This window comes from Thamnophis sirtalis, unplaced genomic scaffold (assembly GCF_051295495.1).
Source record: "Thamnophis sirtalis isolate CommonGarterSnake01/CBP01778 unplaced genomic scaffold, rThaSir2_p1.2 scaffold_6, whole genome shotgun sequence".
In the NCBI taxonomy this organism is placed as follows: domain Eukaryota; kingdom Metazoa; phylum Chordata; class Lepidosauria; order Squamata; family Natricidae; genus Thamnophis; species Thamnophis sirtalis.
The window spans coordinates 126,301,815-126,324,314 of NW_028261386.1; positions in this window are offsets into that span (position 1 = coordinate 126,301,815).

Genomic DNA, 22,500 nt, shown 5'->3' on the forward strand with positions numbered 1-22,500 from the left:
TATAAGTCTACTGCTATTGCTATTGCTATTGCTACAGAAAGATGAGAACCACGATATAACTTGAGAGAGAGAGAGAGAGAGAGAGAGAGAGAGAGAGAGAGAGAGAGAGAGAGAGAGAGAGAGAGAGAGAGAGAGAGAGAGAGAGAGAGAGAGAGAGATGTTATAATATAACTGTACTTACAACTGCTGCGAAAAATAACCAAAATTACTATATATCTTTAAATATCTCTCTTTTTTCCTACTTTCCCGTACTTGTATTCTTATGGCCTTATTGGCCTTTTAGCTTTTTCTTTTATTCCTCTCTTTCCTTTTTGTTCTATTTCCGTTAGCACTAGTTCTTATTATTGCCATTAAATCTTTCAATTATACATGTATATAAACATATACATATGTATATGAAAGTCCAACCTTCTGTTTAGTTGCTCTTTCATCTGTCTGCATTTTGTGCCTGCAAAATGCAGACATTGCCCATTAACTGCTTCTGATCAACAATCTGCACAAGATTTTACACAAGACAGCCTATTTCTAGTTTTCTCTGTACAAGAAAAAAAAAACACCCAGGACTAGCTGGCTGATAGAACCCCAAAATAGCTGATGATCGCCTGAAGTCCTGAAAGTGGTTATCCCATAGAGGTGCCTTTCATTCATTGGTTAATTTGTCCACCTGATTGGAAGTATGTGGTTAGGCAGAGATTTATGAGGTCTATAATGCTGGGTATTTCTATCTTCATGTCTTTGGTTAAGTCATGTGTGCTGTGGAGCAATGTGGTCATAGATTCGTTGGCTAATTCCAGATCTAAGGAGGTGAAAAGGGCTGTGATATCAAATGAGATCATGATTTCACCATCATGATTCTTTTGAGGGGTTCCACCACAAAACCGCGCTCGAATAAACCACGCTCAACTAAACCACGTAGCTGACGTCATCAACAGGGCGACAACAGCGCGGAGACAGAAGCACGCTGTAAACCCTAAACCTAAAATTAACCTCTAAACCTAAACCTAACCCCCCTAAACCTAATCCTAAACCTAACCCTAAACCTAACCCTTAACCTAACCCTAAACCTAATCCTAACCCTTAACCTAACCCTAAACCTAACCCTAATCCTTAACCTAACCCTAAACCTAACCATAACCCTAACCCTTAACCTAACCCTAAACCTAACCCTAAACCTAACCCTAAACCTAACCCTTACCTTAAGTTGAATCGGCTTGCTTTCAAAGCGCTATTTAAAGCGCCCTTCTTTCTCCATGCTGGCTGTTGTCGCCCTGTTGATGACATCAGCGATGCGGTTTAATCAGGCACGGCTTAGTCGAGCGTGGTTTTGACGGGTCACGCTTTTGAGGTTCACTGCTTCTCATCTGCCACTGTTCCTCCTTAGTAATTTGGTTTTCCTTAGTGAGGTCACTGAGAGTCAGAGATGGGTTACACATAATTTTACCATCTGTTTGCCATGCACTGAAACTGTGAGTGCGTGTGCCTTCCAAGCATGTATGCGGCCTTCCATGCATGCGCTTTGCTCACACACGCTGCTTGCACACGGCTTAAAAAACGTAGCTGTGGCTAAATAGGATGACATACAGCTGGGGCTGGTGGGTGGGGGCGAGGCAGGCCTACCCACAAGTCGCCACTACCGGTTCCCCCAAACCTGCTGGATACAACCACTGCTGAGAGTTGTCTTGATCCAGTGGTTTAGTTTTTGTATTCTATTAGTGTGTTCACTGCAGTGGTGGGATTCAGCCGGTTTGCACCTATTCGGGAGAATCAATTGTTAACTTTCTAAGCAGTTGGGAGAACCGGTTGTTGGAAGATGTTGATTTTTTCCCCCACTTTGCAGGGCTAATCCTGTAAGGAAGGCAGGAAGGAAACATTCTGGTGTTTCTAGCCTAATCTTTATTGCCCTGCTTACAGAAACTGCCTCTCCGGTTAACCCTTATTACATTGTTACAACCAACACAAAACGCCCATTGATGTGAGTGACATTGAATTGGCCACACCCACCCAGTCACATGACCACTGTGCCCCACCTACCCAGCTGGTCATTAGGACAGAGAACCGGTTGTTAAATTATTTGAATCCCACCACTGGTTCACTATCTTGTATTGTGCTAGTCTTCTTTGACTAAGAAAGTACCAAAGAGGAACAGAAATACAGAGTTCTCCTTGGAGTTTTATTTAAAAATCTGTCCTTTTTTGTTATTGTTGTTTTATTTTAACTGTGATGAACCAGACAATTGTATTTAACTATGGATTTTATACATGAATAGCTTTATACTTTAGCTTTAAAACCTACACTCTTCTGAAAAACCTATAGTTATCATTAGTAAACATCTACTTTAAATGAGTACTAGAAAGTATGTTACTAAATTATTTGGGGGGGGGGGTGAGCTAATGCTGAGGGTTTTTTTTCTAATTCAAAATTACCCCCCCTCTTCTCCCCACAGGAAAGTCTTTTACTGTTAACTAAAGTCATTCATTTTAAGCTTTACCTCAAATAAAATTTCACTTTTCACAACCAATATACTTATTCCTCTGATATATTTGGGGAGTATATGAGACATTTTACAAATAGGCATAAACTGACTAATTTTGGTTGAAGGAAAAGCAGTTAAGCTGAAAGGATATTTTAAAACTATTCACCATTTGAATGGTCGTTAAAATATACCATCCTGGAGAATAAAGCTATCGGTGATTACTTTTATGTTGCTCCCATTATCAAAGGTATTCAGTCTCTGAATAAAAAGTGCTGGGAACAAAAAGGAAGAGTGTTAAAGTAGTTATCTCTTACCTGTCTTCTTCTAAAAGAGAGGTATTTGTCCATTACTAATATAGACATGTGAATTCTGCGGGACACTGATGCATTCTTTGTTGTTTTTAATTACTTTATCATCACTGAGTTCCCTTTTATCCCCCCCAAAAAAACATCGTTGCATAAGATTTCATCTAAGAAAAGTTGGTTAAACCATTAACTCAGGAAATAAATTACATTCACCATCAGATACTTCCTTTTTGATTGCCTTGATTTATTAAATGAGAGCCTTGATTTATTAAAAGGAGAGTTATCCAGCTCATCCAGACTCATCTTTCAATTGCATGTAGTAGATTATAAACCTTTTGTGGCAACACTTGCAAAAAGATTTAATGACATTTACCTGACTCTTGCATGATCAGAATGGATTTTCCCCAAATAAATGCATAAGGGACAAGATCAGGTATGTTTAGAAATCAAAAGAATAAGAAAATGGCTGGTGGTTTTTTCCCCCCTCAACCTAGAAAAGGCACTTGATAATTTATTTAGAATGGGCTATTATATTCACAACTCTGAACACCATGATTGTGGCTTGAATTTTCATATATGGATATGGAGCATTTACAGTATAAAGGACAAGTAGCCAAAATAATAATAAATGAACTTTTATAATAGGTGCTCTCTCTCTCTCTCTCTCTCTCCCTCCCCCCTCTCTCTCTGTCCTCTCTCCCTTTCTCCCCCTCCCCCCCTCTCTCTTTCTCTCCCTCTCTCCCTCCCTCTCTCTCTGTCCTCTCTCCCTTTCTCCATCTCCCTCTCTCTCTCTCTCACTTTCTCTTCCTCCCTCCCTCCTTCCCGCTCTCTCTGTCCTCTCTCCCTTTCTCCATCTCCCCCCCTCTCTCTCTTTCTCTTCCTCCCTCCCCGTCTCTCCCTCTCCCTCTTTCTCCTTCCTTATTTCAATTAGCAGTAAAACCTTTTACAAGGAAGATACAACACAAAAATATAATCAGACAAATGAAACTGGAAAATCAAGAACAGTAACATTTCATGCGGATATTATTCATTTACAGTTGCCCATCCAAAGAACCTCTACAGTTAAACATGCAACACAGACAGCAGTATGATTTGGTATCAGTGTCTCAGATTAATTAGAATAAGAGCCTAATAATTTCATGGAATTTTCCTTCTGCAACAAATAGCAGAGTTCACAATCACTGTTATATTTAAGTATTTGGGGATTTACTTAACCAGAAGAAAATTAAAGTTACGGGAAAAAAATATTCAGAGACTTGGAAAAATAAAACAGAGAAAGTTCAACTTCTCTAGGGAGACTAGCATCAGGTTAATGGAATTTTTCAGTGAGGTTTTCTATTTCAAATGAACACAGTAAAAGTATAAGAGAAAGGATTAAATGAGTGGCAGAGACAAATAGCTAAACAAATATGATCAAATTGGAAATCAAAAATTAAACCCACGATTTTACAAACCTTGAAAGAATGACATGAACTGGCAGTAGGAATTTCGAATGGTACCAGCCAGCCAGCTGCTTAATTGGGATCACAGATTGGATTATATTCCCTTATAGCTGGATAACGTTTGGTCAATGGAAAAAAAAATTGTACAGGCTTCAGGATCTGTATTTTTTTTAATTAAGAAAAGATTAACTCTCTTGAGATTCCCCCCTCCCCTTTCAAAATAGGTTCACTTTATTGTTTCAGAATCTTTAAATATGCAACTCAGTTCAAAAGCAGGGCAGGATACTTAAGGATGTCTGAATTTGAAAAATGGATAATACAAAACTTGTTTATGACTGATTTACAGCAAGGATGTTAAAATCATGGCCCCCGGGCCGGATGTATCATGCACTGGCTATGCCCACACCTGGTTTAGCGAATGGGGGAAAGTCATGATATGTCATGTGACGATGCCATGATGGCGTGAGTTTGACACCCCTGATTTGTAACATGTTGTTACTGAAATATGACTCAGAAACCAAACAAGGGAAACATTGTGCAGATAGTCCTCAACTTACAACAGTTTATTTCGTGAGCATTCAAAGTTACAATGGCAGTAAAAAAAAGTGGCTTACAATCTTACAATCATTACAGCATCCTCATGGTCACATGACAAAAATTCAGATGCTTGGTTCGGTTTGATTCATATTTATGACCGTTGCAGTATCCTGGGATCATGGGATCAACTTTTGCATCCTACTGACAAGCAAGAGGAAGCCAGATTCACTTAACAACTATGTAATCCACTGAACAATTGCAATGATTCACTTATTTAATTTAGCGACATAAATTTGGGGCTCAATTGTGGACTATCTGTATAGCTACAGGGATGCAGAATCTAATAGGGACAATTGATGTGGGAACGGAAAATATTAAATTCCCTGTAAATATTACAGTTAGAGAAAACTGATACAAGATGTTAATATTAATATGTACCACCCATAAAGCCCTTCATGGTAGTGGATCTGCATACTTGAGAGACCGCCTCCTGCCAATTACCTCCTTGCAACCTATTAGATCGCACAGATTAGGCCTCCTCCGAGTTCCATCCGCCAGTCAGTGTCGACTGGCAACTACACGGAGGAGAGCCTTTTCAGTAGTAGCTCCAACCCTTTGGAACGATCTCCCCATGGAGATTCGTACCCTCACCACCCTCCAGACCTTCCGCACAGCCTTCAAGGCCTGGCTATCCCGTCAGGCCTGGGGATAAAGATCGTAATCCGTCCCCACCCGAATGATGAATGTTGTGTACTATTTTTACTTATGTATTGTTTTATGTCTTACTGTCTTGTACTCCCCTCCCTATATATTGTAAGCCGGCCTGAGTCCCCTCAGGGAAAAGGGCGGCCTATAAATAATAAACCATAAACCATAAACCATAACCATAAGAGTAAGGAAAATGTAGGTAATAAGACAGATAATTGTGATGGAGATAAGTAGACTTGGTTGTCAAGGCAACAGTAGTTGAAGCTGTGGACAACATGTGGACATTCAGAAGTGGTTCAGATGCCTCCCTAGTGCATTCAACTATAAGAAGGAGAGGTTATACAGCAAAACAAGACTTGCAAGATTATGTCGTTATTTCATACCTCAATAAAAGTAGTTGCAGATATCCTGTGGAGGTGATTTTATGGTCTAGTCCATCTATGTGATTGACAGGATAATATGTCTGATTGCACTAATCTAAGTATTTCAGGTCAAATTCTCTTTCTTCCCAGCTGTTTATGTTATTGTTAAAATTTACCAAACTTTATATACTTACAGAGTATACCAAGTGAGATCTATATATTGCCAGGGCCTTTTATGTTTAATTCTTAGACAATGGTTAATTGCATACAAATGTACAAAATAACTACATTAATTTTTTAAAAACTGACATGATATTTAATTCAACAGTTATTATTATAATTATATCATATTATATCAGTTATTATTATAATGAATAGTCTACAGATTGACTTGTATTGCATGTAAAGTTTGGGTTTCTTTTAACTTGATGTTTTAATATATTAAATATGGCTTGAATCAATAAGTGCAGATTATTTTAGACAGAATAGAAACATTTCTTAATAGTTTGTTGTGGCTTAGGATTCATATTACATTGGTCATTATTTTTTTTAAAATGATTGTTTTATTACATAATGATTTGAAATCTCATTTAATACAAGAAACCTTTGATATTGAATATCCTAACGTTAGCTAGAAATTTTAATTTAATTTTATATTTAAAATTTAAATTTACAGCTTGTAAATTTCTTTTCTCTTTGATGCATTTCCTCTAGCTGGTGATTTGAACTATCTATAGGAAGGAAGGAAATATTTTTTTTCAAAGTTCAGAGGGTTAGTGATAGCAAAATTCCTTATTAGTATTCACAAACAAGAGGAAATAGTTTTGTTCAAAGCCTTAACAGCAAGGGAGAAAGGAGATAAACAGAGAGCTAGAAATGAAATGGAACAAAAAGTTAGCCTGAGCAGATGCTATAAAATTTTATAAGAAACCAAAAAGCAGGATCAAACAAGGGACTTTGGGAATTGATGGTGCCCTTAGCACTCCTAGATGTTACATTTCCTATGCATATAAACAGGAGAAATTAATTCAGTAAAAGCCACATATAACTATCATATTTCATCACAAAAAACAGGGATTTTAAACTGAATGAAGCAATTTTAACAATAAACTAGCCAGAATCTTTTCAAAATTAGAAATATATTTTGGCTTTCCCTAAGGATGCATCATTCTTGAATTTTAATTTTACAGATAATCAAAATGCCTCACTGTAGGGTCTTCTAAAACTGCATTAAAACTTCAAGTATGAAGACTATAGACCAGGGATCGGCAACCTTAAACACTCAAAGAGCCACAAAGGTCCTAACCAGAAGCCCCCCATTCAATTCTGAAGCCGACCGGAAGTCCTGTTCCCCCACCATAGACTCTCCTCCCAGAGTGGCATCCTTTTTCCTCTACCTGTCCTGACCTATCAATTGTGGAGCCTACTGGCGACAGGGAGCCACAGCAGAGAAATGAAAGAGCCACATGCAGCTCCAGAGCTGCAGGTTGCTGACCCCTGCTATAGATAGTAAAGACATCTGTGAAGGTGGCCCAAAATTGTATGGAAAAAAAACTGCCAAGAGGCTGCCATGAAAAGGATAACCTTCAGAAATCAAGATTTTGCAGGAACTTTTCACTTTTTAGTTCTGCTTCATTGGCCAATACAAGCAATAGAAAGCCAGTTTGAGATCTAGGACAAACTTGCCAATTTTAAGACTTGTGAATTTCAACTTAGCTGGCTGAAGAATTCTGGAAGTTGAAGTTCACAAGTCTTAAGGTTTGGTGACTCCTGGTCTAGGGTCTAAGGCACCAGGTTAGAAACCAGTGTGCCATAAGTTCAGATCCCACCTCAGGCATAAAAGCCAGAAGGGTGACCTTGGGTCAGTCATGGTTTTTTTCCTCAATACAACTCAATTTACAGGGTTGTTGTTGTGGAGAAAATCGGAGGAAGGAGGTGTGTTGTATATAGAGTAGAATAGCGTAGTGTAGCGTAGCGTAGCGTACTGTAGCGTAGCATAGAGTGGAGTGGAGTGGAGTGGAGTGGAGTGGAGTGGAGTAGAGTAGAGTAGAGTAGAGTAGAATAGAATAGAATAGAATAGAATAGAATAGAATAGAATAGAATAGATAGTACGGTAGGGTAGGGTAGGGTAGGGTAGGGTAGGGTAGGGTAGGGTAGAGTAGAGTAGAATAGAATAGAATAGAATAGAATAGAATAGAATAGAATAGAATAGAATAGAATAGAATAGAATAGAATAGAATAGAATAGAATAGAATAGAATGGAATTCTTTATTGGCCAAGTGTAATTGGACGCACAAGGAATTTGTCTTTGGTGCATATGCTCTCAGTGTACAAAAGAGAATAAAATATGTTCATCATGAATAAAAAGATACAACACTTAGTGATAGTCAAGGTTACTAATGAGCTGTAAAATCATGCTAGGAAACAAATAAAAACAATGTAATTTGAAAGATACAAGCAATATGGTTATAGTTATAAGTGTGGAGAGAGAGATACCAGGAAGGAAGAGAAGAATAAGAGTAATACATTCTTAGTAAACTATTGACAGTGTTGTGGGAATTGGTTGTTAAGCAGAGTGATGGCATTCAGGGGGGAAATTGTTTGCCATCTCGAATTACTTGTAAAAGTGGCATATAAATAAATAAAATAAAGTAAATATAAGGTTTATCTTCATGCCCCACTTACTATAGCAAAAAAAATGCCTTGCTAACCATTTTTAGAGGACATTTCTTCATGATGTCACTTTGGTCTTGTTCTGAGCCAATGCAAGACACAAGAGGCAGCTTAAATTCACATTTAATTCTTCCAGTTTTAAATTAGCATTTGTCCTCTTCTGCTAGATTCAAGTTCAGTCACAATTTCACCCTTCTATCGTAACATTCAAGCAACCTGAAAGTTGATACAAACTCTATCTCTGGCAAGTACCCAGCATTGTCCTAGATTATGAAATACTTTCAAAGCAGCAATTAGTGCTTTCTTATTCCTACTAGCAGGTTACTTGGCCAGGATAATATACAGAGTCAAGAGGATCTACCAACTGCAATCCATAAATTGTCCCACATTAAAACTATAAGAATTGCACAAGTCAGCATACTCATTGCTGAAATAGAATATAACCACCGGGTAACATAATTTATGTGAGCACACCTAATCAAGCATTGGAGGGTTGCACATTATGTTCATGAAAAAGAGATCACAGATGCATTAAATTCTTCACTTGTTCCTGACATCTACCAATCTTCCAGATCCTTTACCCCAGATATGGCGGTTCCACCACAAAAGCGCGGTCGACAAAAGCGCGCTCGACAAAAGCGTGTACATGACGTCATCACAGCGTGACGAAAACATCGCGCTGTGAGCGGTAAATGTAAAATTAAAGTGAAAACCTTACCCTAACCCCCCCCAAACCTAACCCTAAACCTAACCCTAAACCTAACCCTAAACGTAACCCTTAACCTAACGCTAAACCTAACGCTAACCCTTAACCTAACGCTAAAAGTAACCCTAACGCTTAACGTAACCCTAAACCTAACCCTAACCCTAACCCTTAACCTAACCCTAACCCTTAACCTAACCCTAACCCTTAACCTAACCCTAACCCTAACCCTAACCCTAACCCTAACCCTAACCCTAACCCTAACCCTAACCCTTACCTTTATGTGAATCGGCTTGCTTTAATTTTTTTTTTCAATTTTTAATTTTTTTCGTCGCGCTGTGATGACGTCACGTACGCGCTTTCGTCGAGCGTGCTTTCGTCGACCGCGGTTTTGACGGGTCACGGATATGGCAACCTTCATAAAGCAGGATTTCTTAATTTTGCTCAATAATTAGCATTCCAGATTGAGGATACTCAGTCTTATATTTGGAGGCTCTTCATTTCCTTTGGAGGTTGTTTCTATATATTTGAGGGGGAGAATTTGTGTGATGGATGTATTTGTACCCAATTCCGGGAGCATTCATGTTTTAGATTTCTCCATTGATTTCTGTGGACAGATCCTCTGTTGCATCCTCTGGCATTTAAAATAGATTTTCAGTGAGAACCATGAAATAATTATACATGATTAATCTGTTCTGTCTGGCTTTCTTTTATTTTTGACATCAGTCAATTCTACTTTCTGTTCTACTTACCTTTTCCTTCCAGTGATCAATTCAGTCAAGGAACCTCTGGCCGTGCTCAGTTTTCACTGAAGCATCTGGGAAAAAGTTCCAATGCACTTTTTTTTTGTTTTAAATATTTTTATTATTATTGAAAAACTTCAGGTTCCAACTGAGAACTGTGTTGCAGCCTTCTTTGTAGCTGTTTTGTTTCAGTTATAAAAGTAAATATTTTCAAACCACTGAACTGTCACCAGCATACACAATGTGAAAAAGAATGAATCATTTGTTTCTCCTCCTCCTCCTCCTCCTTTCTGAGTTACAGGTAGTTGTTTATTCTCTCCAAATATTTTACTTAAATCCCATATCTTTTCTTTTTCTTTTTTGCAGGATGTTTCACTTCTGTTGCAAGAAGTGAACATTCGGTAAATCCTCTGCGAGAATGATTTTTGTTCTTTGTTTTTAATAGAGAGTAATTAAAACACTAATTCAGTTTGTTGACAGAGAAGTAGTAGAAAAACTGAACACACATTTGTCTCCATCTATTAACCACTACGGCGTATTCTGAGCAAAATAAATAAACAAAGAAAGGCTGGTTGTTTCTTATTTTAGTTTACTTGGTATATAACTCTTTCTGCCTCGAAAACATCTGAAATCGAACTGTGGTTTTGGAAAGTGAGAGAGAGATGAAAGAAAAAAAAAGGAAAAAGGGACACAGAGACAAAAGGCAGGAGAGAGAGAGAGAGAGAGAGAGAGAGAGAGAGAGAGAGAGAGAGAGAACACATGGCTGGCAAGCCACTCCCACCAGGTCACATGGCTGTCAAGCCATTCCCACAAAGGAGGCACACCCACAGAGTAGGTTCGAAAAAAATTTGAAACCCACCACTGATACATACATACTTATATATGCATAACGCTACCTTATTACACCAATGTGAACATGTGCAATACTTTCACTTAGCAACTGCTTCAATTAACAACCAAATTGCCAGTGCCAATTGTGGCTGCTAAATAAGGACTACCTTTACTGTCAAGGTTCTTAGCATTCCTATTTACTTCCCCATTTTCCAGATCGACAGCAGCAGGTGTGTCTTGATCATTGCAGAAAATTTGGGAAATGCGCTCTGAATTGCCCAATTTTATTGGAAAAGTTTACTTTTTTCCCCCCTTGAACTCCCAGAAAGTAAAATGAACTGAGTTCAAAAGTTTCCATAATACTGCTGATGGGCAGTGTTATTTTAACTGGTCTTGTTTTTGGTTTAACTAAGCCTACAGGATATTAATTGACTTGGATGAAATAATCCACTGTTAGTGCTTTCCTAATCCACGAACAACTTCATTAATTTAGTTGATCCCGATTGAAAAAAATGCCTTGAATATCATTACAAAGAAAAGGTCTATTTTGCCCGCAGAAGAAAATATATATTTTTTTTTTTAAGAAACCTGGTGGCATCTTATTAATTATTTTCAGATAGTGAGATGAAAATCAATTATTCAGAAGTAGAAACAAAGCTCTTCTATAATTATATTATCCTCAGACATTTATCTATACCCCAGATATATGAGGTCGTAAATGAAGGCATGTCTTCACAACTTTTATTATTGAGGGTTGTTTTTTTAGGGTTGACTCAGCCTTCCATCCTTCCGAGGTGGGTAAAATGAGGACCCAGATTGTTGGGGGCAATATGCTGACTCTCTGTAAACTGCTTAGAGAGGCCTGAAAGGCCTATGAAGCGGTATATAAGTCTACTGCTATTGCTATTGCTGCTATTTTTTAAAGAAAAATGACTCCAAGGTTCTTCCAGCTCTCTGACAATTTTTTCATTCATTATTTTAATTGTACTGACCTACTATTAATAATAAAGATATTCGTCCCTCTATTGCGATAGAGAGGATGTAATGTTTTCATGCTTCCTAACAGTCAAAAGAGCTGACTTTATAATCCCTGGATGTATTACACTTTTTAAAAAAAACTACAAATAATTATTACGCTGAAAGCCCTACATTAATATCAATAAACATGTTCAGAACAGTAGAACTGAATGGGTTTATAAACTACGATAAACCCAAGTTCCACACAAGTTTTCAAGTCGATGTATTGGAAAGCTAAGAGCCAAGGTGGCGCAGTGGTTAAATGCAGCACTGCAGGCTACTGCTAGATCAGCAGGTCAGCGGTTCAAATCTCACCGGCTCAGGGTTGACTCAGCCTTCCATCCTTCCGAGGTGGGTAAAATGAGGACCCAGATTGTTGGGGGCAATATGCTGACACTCTGTAAACCGCTTAGAGAGGCCTGAAAGGCCTATGAAGCGGTATATAAGTCTACTGCTATTGCTATTGCTATTCCATGGCATTTGTAAATCCCTTGTTTATTCGTTTATATTCTATTTTATATCTTCCTTCTTGCTTTCTTTTTCTTGCTTGTTTGAATGCCATCTTTAAAATGTTCAATTAAAAAAAATAAAGGTTAGTGGAATGAGATTGTGATGGACCTGAAATCAAACTGGATTTGAGGAGCTTCTTTCTGAATCCGTATTTTCATGCATATACCCAAATAAGCACTTTCTCTGATAAAGGCAGCAGAGAAATTTTAATTCCCTTAAAGTGTGTGGGGGGGGAGGAGGATGCCCATGGCTTGTTTGTCATGCAAAGGAAATGTATCAGGAAATATATAGTCAGCTTAGTTCAAGGAGGACAGAATGGAGGGGATGAAACAGATTTACTATGTGTCGTGTTCCCTGTTTGAAGACCAGATTAACAGCACATCACCTCTGCAGCTCAAGCTGACAATTGCAGCAGAGTTCATTCAAGAGGAAAAAAAGAACCAGGTCCTTGTTGTATTAAGCATCGAAGAACAAGCAAGGTCACACTGATCAGTGGGGAAAAAATGCTGGCTTATGTAAAGAGTATTGAAATGACATGTTACTACTACTACTACTACTACTACTACTACTACTACTACTACTACTTCTCCTCCTCCTCCTCCTTCTCCTTCTCCTTCTCCTTCTCCTTCTTCTTCTTCTTCTCCTCCTCTGCCTCCTCCTCCTCCTTGTCCTCCTTGTCCTTCTCTTCCTCCTTCTCCTCCTTCTCCTTCTTTTCCTTCTTCCTTCTTTCTTTCTCCTCCTCTCTTTCTCCTCCTCCTTCTTCTGTGTCTCCTCCTTCTCCCTCTTCTTTGTCTCCTTCTCCTCCTCCTTCTCCTCTTCCTCCTTCTTTTCCTTCTTCCTCTCCTTTCTTTTCTCCTCCTCCTCTCCTCTCTTCCTTCTCCTGTGTCTCCGCCTCTTTCTTCTGTGTCTCCTCCTTCTCCTCCTCCTCCTCCTTCCATTCTCCCCCTCCTTCCCTTCTCCTCCCCCTCCTTCTTTTCCTTCTTCCTCTCCTTTCTTTTCTCCTCCTCTCCTCTCTTCCTCCTCCTCCTTCTGTGTGTCCTCCTTCTCCTCCTCCTTCTTTTCCTTTTTCCTTTCCCTTCTTTCCTCCTCCTTCTCTCCTTCTCCTCTTCCTTCCTCCTCCTGTATCTGCTGCTGCTGCTGTTCCCCCTCCTCCCATCCTGAAATGTACATACAATACAATAGCAGAGTTGGAAGGGACCTTGGAGATCTTCTAGTCCAACCCCCTGCCTAGGCAGGAAACCCACCGTTTCAGACAAGTGGCTATCCAACATCTTCTTAAAGACTTCCAGTGTTGGGGCATTCACAACTTCTGGAGGCAACTTCTGTTCCACTGGTTAACTGTCAGGAAATTTATCCTCCATTCTAAGTTGCTTCTCTCCTTGATCAGATTCCACCCATTGCTTCTTGCTCTGCTCTCAGGTGCCCTGGATAATAGTTTGACTCCCGCTTCTTTATGGCAACCCCTGAGATGTTGGAATACTGCTATCATGTCTCCTCATGTTTCAAAGACAGCAACAAATAATTTCAGACACATGCTAATGATAAAACAATGCAGCAACGAAGCGACTGTAGGAACCCAAAGTCAAACCTCAACCCAACCATTAAACTATGTAATCATAAACCAATCACCACTGCTCAGGGTGACCTATTTGATAGGGATTTTGTGAAAATAAGATGTGATTCATGAGGACTAGATATTCCGATTAGAGTACGAGTGGACTACGTACATAATAAACTTCTTCTCACTTATTACATCACTCAGTCACTGCTGTAGCAACATAAAATCTCTTAGCTGCTTTGCTATAGTAGCATTTGGAAGGTGTTATTAAATGCTAATGCAAAAATACCGGTTGGTAGGAAATTTAGAATTAGATCTTGGGTTGGCCCCAGGGATTTGTAAAAGGCATGCTGAGAGGGCAAGCAGTAATCAAGAGCTTTCTTTTTGGTCTTTCTGCGGATAGGGCAGCATCTCCCTTAAGATTTTGAGATTAAAGTATTACAGAAGGGTCACTGTTCTGACCCCCCTCGTCCCACACCAACACACATTCCGAGCCAAAGATAAGTTACGGCATTTAATTAACAGACAGACAGGTCCTTGGCAGCAAACCAGCACAGACAAGCTGGGGCAGAAATCCGGCACAGATAAGGCTTGGCAGCAATCCAGCCTGCCAAGCTCACAATAATGTTCTCCGACATTAATTCCTGCGTTGACTTCTGCGAGAGGGTCATGTGCACAAGCAGTCTTTTTATAGTCTGGAGAGGAGCCTAATGATCACCAGCTGAGTGCAATTACCTCCTGTACTTGCCCAACTGTTCCTGATGCCTAGTAGCTCTTCGGTGCCGGGCATCCAGGAACAACTCACTGCTGGCTTCTGGATCACTCTCCCTTGTCTCCTCCCCACTGGTCCAAGGCTCAGGCGCCTCCTGCCTCTCTGTGCCCTGCTCGGAGTTGGAACCCTGTCCAGGGTCCTCTACATCCTCCAGAGCCTACTCATAGGGCCCCTCGCTGTCAGAGTCTGGTGGCAGCTCCAACAGCTCCTGCTGAGCCACAACAGGTCACTATTCTTTTGTTAAACTGATTACTTGCCAAAATGTGGGGACAAATTCACTGATATATTCCTTAAAGGGAATTAAATTCTTTTCCTGAATGAGAAAATTGTCTGCAGAGTTAAGAGGCTGAATCCAGTCTTTTGCAAAAGAATTTTAGTGGGAAAATGGAAAGGCTTTCCTCATTGGAAGATGGGTAGGACAGGGGGGAGAAGTTTTTGAGTGAAAAATTAAAAACCAAAATCAAAACCCGTAAGGAGAAGGAGAAGAACAAGGGATGAGGAATTACAACTTTGCTCTGAAGGTCTTTCTGCAGGATTGATGTGTTTTAGGGGGTTTTCTCCCCCTCTCTCTATCTCTGAATGCTTTCAGGGGTTTCCCCCCCCCCCGACTTCCTTTATGTTCTACCTGAATCTTCTTTTAAAAGTTAAGATAGACATTGTAAGGTCTGAATGAGTCACCAAGAATGCTTTCATCTCAAAGAAAGTAAATTTATTTGGATGCATGCATCACTCAGAGGACTAAGGAAATGTCTCACAATAATTCAGTTTATGACATATGCCTTACCTTTCTATGGCTTTGCTTTTTCATTTGTAAAATGTGTACGAGGTCTTCTGTTTCTTTGTTCACTGGGGACATTCTGAAAGAAAGTCTTGGAGAACAAACAGCATAAAATAGATTATGTATTTTAATGTGTGCATCAGGCACACTCCAGGTTTATAGGGTTAATTGGAGAGGAAGGATGAATCAAACTGAACCACTGAAAACTGAGGAGAAATCTGGGACCAAGCCCATAACTCATAGCATACATGAAGATTCATGTAACACATTTAACTATCGGGGACTAGCTGAGATTAATCATCGACTATCCTAAACCTGAAGGCCAGAGCTTTTTTCTCTAATGCAAATATAAAATTCATTCATTCATTTATTCATTCATTCATTCAATCAACCAATCAACCAGTATAAGAGCCGAGGTGGTGCAGTGGTTAGGGTGCAGTACTGCAGTCCACTTCAGCTGACTGTTATCTGCAGTTCAGTGGTTCTAATCTCACTGGCTCAAGGTTGACTCAGCCTTCCATCCTTCCGAGGTGGGTGAAATGAGGACCCAGACTGTGGGGGCGATATGCTGACTCTGTAAACCGCTTAGAGAGGGCTGAAAGCCCTATGAAGTGGTATATAAGTCTAACTGCTAACTGCTAGTAGCCATAGTATATTTAACTTGCACAAAAGGTTCAAAGATTTTTTTTAATACCAAAAATGGTCCTGTACAAGTTCATACATGGCAAGTAATTCATATTTTAATTGGCCTGGTCACCAGTTTTATAAAGGCATAATAATCAGAAAGTAGGTCTGAGGTGGAAAAGATTGTAGACTCTAGGTTGAATAGGGGTCGCTTACAGTATTTAGTGCAATGGAAGGGTTACCCTTTGTCTGAAGCCACTTGGGTGAAAAGCTGGAACTTAAAAGTGGAAAGTTAGTAGAACAATTCCACGAGAAGTATTCCGATAAGCTAAAGGGTCCCCTAGGGGTGGAAGAAAGTGGTTAAATTTTTATTATGTTAACTTTTATGTTGTTCTCTTTTCAGGAAACGTTTTTCTTCTGAGGAGAGGCCGCCTGTCATGCCTGCATTTATATTCCTTTTAGAATTTTGGCCTGCCACACTTTCTCTTATTTCATTATGCTGTTTCTTTAGTATAGTCGATGGGAGGGGGGAATAGAAGCAGGAGGATGGTGGAATGTATTATTTTCATTCTTTACTAGAAGCCAAGGTCATCCTTTGTCTCCGCACTTTCACACCTGACCGGAAGCAGCTGGGTGGAGACACCAGCATGGAAGAAGAAGATTGGACCATGTGATGGATTGTGGGTGTGGGGACAAGATCATGAACTTTTAACTGGGTGGGATTCTCATGTCATTTCCAGAATTGGGATTAACACAGATGTGCCTAAGATGTCTGTCTTATTAAATTGGAACAAAAAGGATCGTTTTGCCTTGGACTCTGATTTAATTCTGCATGATACTTGGAATGCTAACAGTAGGCATATTTACATTAAGAGCACGCCAATAATTAGGGAACTCAGAAAGAACATTCTTCCCAGATCATAAGTTACTTGATTTCATCAGAAAGATGTATTCTATGTACAGCTCAACTTTTTGTTGTTGTCATCGTTTTTCTATAAATTAAGAATGGAGAATCCCCCAGTCTTCTAAACAGGCATGTACTTCATGAAATGAGTGGAGCTAGGGCAAAGCCTAAATTTGACTAAAATTAAATTTGTTCTTAATTAATATCAAATGTAATTAAATGCATTTTTTCTTCTGTCACACTGACAATAAAATTTCAACTTTTAAGCTGGATCTATGGTTGTCTTAAAGGCCTGAACAAGGGTGTATGAGCATCACATGGGCTCCACAGGTGTCTATCTCTGGCCTGGCAAAGGAAAAAAAAGTGAGATGGTAGAGAGAAAATTCTAGCACTTAGCTTCCAGATGATGAAGATGAATTCCATCATAAGATTTCACACCTATTATTTGATGGATGAGGACAAAGTCAACAAAATTGCAGAGCAGTGGCCTTGAATAGCCCTGGGGATCAACACTTTTGATTTGCTATTTCATATTCCCTCCACTGATGTTTCACATTGCATCCTTTCTCTTTGACAGTAGATTGGATGTCCTATTCATAATTTTCACTGAAAACAGCTAATGCTTACCATGAAAATGAGCTACCCATCAATGCTTTAAAACAGCTCTCCCAGCAGCAAAGACATGGAATGGAATGAATGCATGCCAAAATGCCAGAATTGCCAAAGATTTCCTAAATATTTGAATTTTTTTTCTTCCAAAGCCATTTGATTGTCTGTAATGCTTTTGCCAATGCAATGATTCTGTATAGTAATATCTCTAATAAACAATGAATGGGTTTCCCTCGACCTATTTAATCTGAAAACAAAGGGAAACAAAACCAAGGTAGTGAAACCTGAATATATTTTAAATCACAATTTATTGTGCAAATGGCATCATAGTTCACAATCAGTATTTCAATCATTTCACAAAACTTGATGAAAGTGAAATTACAAATTAAATCTACTATTTTACCAAGTAAATTAATAAAGTCATTCTCTGATTAAACATGAGTGCTTATTATTCATGCGGTACTCTTTGTCATCATTTGGAAATCTACAGTCAGAACCTGACGGAGCCGTGTTTATAAAATCTTTTCTCATAGCTTCATTTCCATATCGTGAAATGCGTCTGCTTACATTTAACACAAAAATAACTCTCTCGTATGAGCTTTTCCTTGAAAGCTTTTGAGTTCATTATTTTACCCTGAGGAATGATTGTGAAATGGCCCAAAGCATTAATTATAATACTTCCCTAATTCAAAACCCATTCTACACATTAAACACAATAACTTATGTTTACTCTAGCCCCCCCTTTTTATTCCTTTACCTCCGAGCAGGCTATTATTTATAGCGAATGGAGTGCTGTTCATCTTAATAATTAAATAAATAAGCCTAAAGAAAGCCTTTGATCGCTGAGATGATTATTTTGTCTTGGATCAATTGCCGTGTTGGTAATAGGTAATACAAGAGCTGCAAGCCTTAACGACGGAATCTTATGCTGATGGTGACATATCAGAACAGAGCAAAACAACAGAAAATGGAGGAAATAATTACCGCCATTATAGTTCTTGGCAACATAGATATATAATAAAAAAATAAATAAATTGGAAATATGTGTAACCTTTCTACGTATAGCAATAGCAATAGCACTTAGACTTATATATAGCTTCACAGTGCTTTCTAGCCCTCTCTAAATCGTTTACAAGAGGGGTGTCAAACTCCCAGCCCGTGGGACAGATGCGTAACATGCTGGCCATGTCCAAGTCCGGTTTAGTGAAGGGGAAAACAGTCCCGATACAGCACCGTTGTGATGGCGTGAGTTTTACACGCCTGGACTACAGAGTAAACATCTTGCCCCCAACAATTTGGGTCCTCATTTTATCGACCTTGGAAGGATGGAAGGATGAGTCAACCTTGAGCCAGTGAGACTTAAACTGCCAAACTGCAGGCAGCTGGTAGCCAGCAGAAGTAGCCTGCATTCTAACCGCTGGGCCACTACAGCAATCATGAAGACATTACATTGGAATGTTTATCCAGAGATTTTGACCTCATATGATTAAGCAGAAATTAATATCATAGAACTACAGGCAGTCCTTGACTTACAACCACAATTGAGCCCAAAATTTCTAAGGGAAATTGCTAAGTGAAACATGTGTTAATGAATTTTGACCCATATTACAAGCTTTCTTGCCACCGCTGTTAAGTGAATCACTGCAGTTATGAAGTTAGTAGCCTGGTTGTTAAGTGAATCTGGTTTCTGCCATTGGCTTGTCTTGTCAGAAGGTCACAAAGGGTGATCGCATGACCCAAGGCACTGCAGCCGTCATAAATACGAGTCAGTTGCCAGGCCTCTGGATTTTGATCACATGACCGCGAGAATGCTGCAACAGTCATAAGTGTGAAAAATGGTCATAGGCCACTTTTTTCAGGGCCGTTGTAACTTTCTCCTGTCACTAAATGAAGTGTTGTAAATTGAGGACTACCTGCAGTTATTTATATTACAGGAAAATAAACTCTGAATTTTAAAGACATTCATGAAAAGAAGAATAAGAAAAGAAGTCCACCTTCATGACCATATTCTTAGTGAATCTAACAGAACTGCAGGAGAAGAGACACTCTTCCTTTTGGCCAAAATACAGTAGGTATTTTATATACCACAATTTTGAGGAAATTTATTTAAAATTATTACTATTAATTACCGTATTTTTCAGAGTATAAGGTGCTCTGGAATATAAGACGCACTTTAGTTTTTGGGGAAGAAAATAATAAGAAGAAAAATTCTGCCTCTGCCTACCAGCATCCTTCTGGCTAGCTTCCTGACTTGGACCACATGGTAGCAAGTCAGCCAATGAATAGGCATAGCAACTAAGTCAGCCAATGAGGGCTATTTGGACTCTGAAACAGTATTTGCCATGTGAGCAACAAGGAGACGGAAGGAGCCTGGCTTAGTTGAGGACTGAAAGTGAAACTGCTTGTGATTTGCTTGTGTTTACTGCTGCCTTGGAAAACCTGATTTTGGTATTTTATTGGATATTATTATTGTTTTCAAACCTGCTGAATTAGTTACTTGTGTGTCAGTGGTGGGTTTCAAAAATTTTTGGAACCTACTCTATGGGTGTGGCCTCCTTTGTGGGAGTGGCTTGCCAGCCATGTGACCTGGTGGGAGTGGCTTGCCAGCCATGTAACCATGTGGGAGTGGCTTGCCGCCCATGTGACCGGGTGGGAGTGGTCAAGACGATGTCACTGAATTCTTTGCCCCAATGGATGAACTTCAATAACATTAAAATAAGTACAAAAACAATAAAAGAGCTACTTACAGCAGGAAGATGACTGTTCGTGCCAGTCTTCAGTATCACTGACTCCAATGAATGGGCTGCACAAGAGACACAGAAGAGACACAGAAATGAACTCTTCATTCCCATCATTGGGATGAAACCAGCACACAAAACAATAAAGACAGCTATTTACAGAGGGAAGATTACTGCCTTGCTGGTCTTCTGCACCACCACCTCACCACTTTGCTCCAATAACCTGCAGAAAGGAGAGACACAGAAAGCAAGACTTTACTATCTCAAGGATGAACCCAGCACAGAGCACACACAGCAATAAAGACAGCTACTTACAAAGGAAGGATCACTGGTTTGCCGGCTTTCTGTGTGTGCTTTCTCAATATGATTGCTGCTGCAAATTCTGACCAGCCAGGTCAGCTTCAGCACTTATTGCAGCCTGATTCAGCACAGCTGATTGGCTGGTGGATCGGATTGCTGGAATACCCGCAATCAGCTCTTCCAGGGATTTTCACAGACCATTGCTGCCCCCATGTCTCACGTTTTTGGCCTCTGCTGGGGGGGCGGGCGCTACATTCGGTGTATAAGATGCACCCAAATTTTCATTCTCTTTTCTTTCAAAAGGTTTTTATTTTCCATTTTTTTCATTTTCATCCACTCACATATATATACTGTGCATAGCCGGAGCCATACAACATTAAACAATAATCACAGCAATTCCTCTTGTCAACAATACCCCCCCCCCCAAAAAATAGAAACCCAATATACATCTTCCACTCTCCGTATACCTCTTTCTTCCACCCCCCTCCAACTTACTATCTTCCCTCCATCATCCCCCTCTACCCTACTTCCCCCCCTCTACCACTCCTCTCTCCCGATCCACTCCCTCCCTTCCTTCTCACCCTCCCTCCCATCCTCTCTCCCGCCCTCTCTACCCATCTTTCTTCTATCCCACTGCTCCTCCCCTTGGTGTATTTCCACTATATGTCAATGTACTTAACTTATCCTATTTTTACAGAGAAATTAAAGAAAAGCAGTATACATGTGAAATCGCATCACATTGAAATCTAAAACATTGTATCTAACCTAGTATATATCCCTCGCTCCCCCCACCCTTCCCCCCCAACACCCCACCTCCTTCCCCCCCTCCGACTTCCCAGAGCCCGTACACGGTATAGATTTTTAACAAACACGGTCTAAAATATATTGAGAAAAAAGAATTTTCATTCTCTTTTGGGGAGGAAAATGGTTCATCTTATACTCTGAAAAATACAGTATATTTTATTCCATCCTTTTTATATGTAATTCAAGGCAGTGAACCTACATAATCCTCCTGCAAGCTATTTTCCATTCAGTGACAACTCTATGAAGAGAGTTGGGCTGAGAGACAATAACCAGCTCCCCCTTATCCAGTTGGCTTCCACAATTATGTACCTATATCATGTAATTATGTAAAGTATTCTGGAATTGTTAAATAAATATGTGGAGCACTTTCAAATGATGGTTTACACTGGTATCAATGGCATAAGGGGGGTGGGAGTTAAATTCAGAGTCAACAACTGAATCGAAGATATTTCATAAACTCCAATACAATCATATCATTTTATGACTCTGTGCTGCAGTCATATTATCTACATCTATTTATGTTCATAATGATAACTTAAAGCAAGAAACATAAAGTTCCATAATGGGAAATTAAAGCAAGAATATAATAGGTTATGAAGAAAGAATATATTCATTATGAGAAACATGTTCAGCAGTGGGAAAGAAAGATTGGGGAGATGCAATAGAGATTATAAATGTAGTAGAGAAACATTATGCCTTTATCTTGATGGTACAATTCAGAGGAATCCAGTTAAATTGATTAGCAGTAAATTTAAGATATAAAAGTAGTTTTCCTCACAATCGATAATTAAAACAAATACTACTAATGAATAGCCACTGGCTTAACTTATTTCAGGAAAAAGGTAGACAAGCACTTGGAAGATAATTATAATGATGAACAGCTATTGTTAGATCAACATGAAACCTGGATTTCAGAGATAATATACAAATATTTAATTAATATTTAATATTTATTTAAAGAAATTGAAGACAAAATACAAGGTCATGGAGGACAGTCCTCTTATCGCTTGTTACAATTTGGAATCAACTTAAATAAAACAATTTCCCATCAAACTGGAAACCATTATTGCAATTCACTGATCCTAAAGAACACTTCGGAGGTGTTTAAC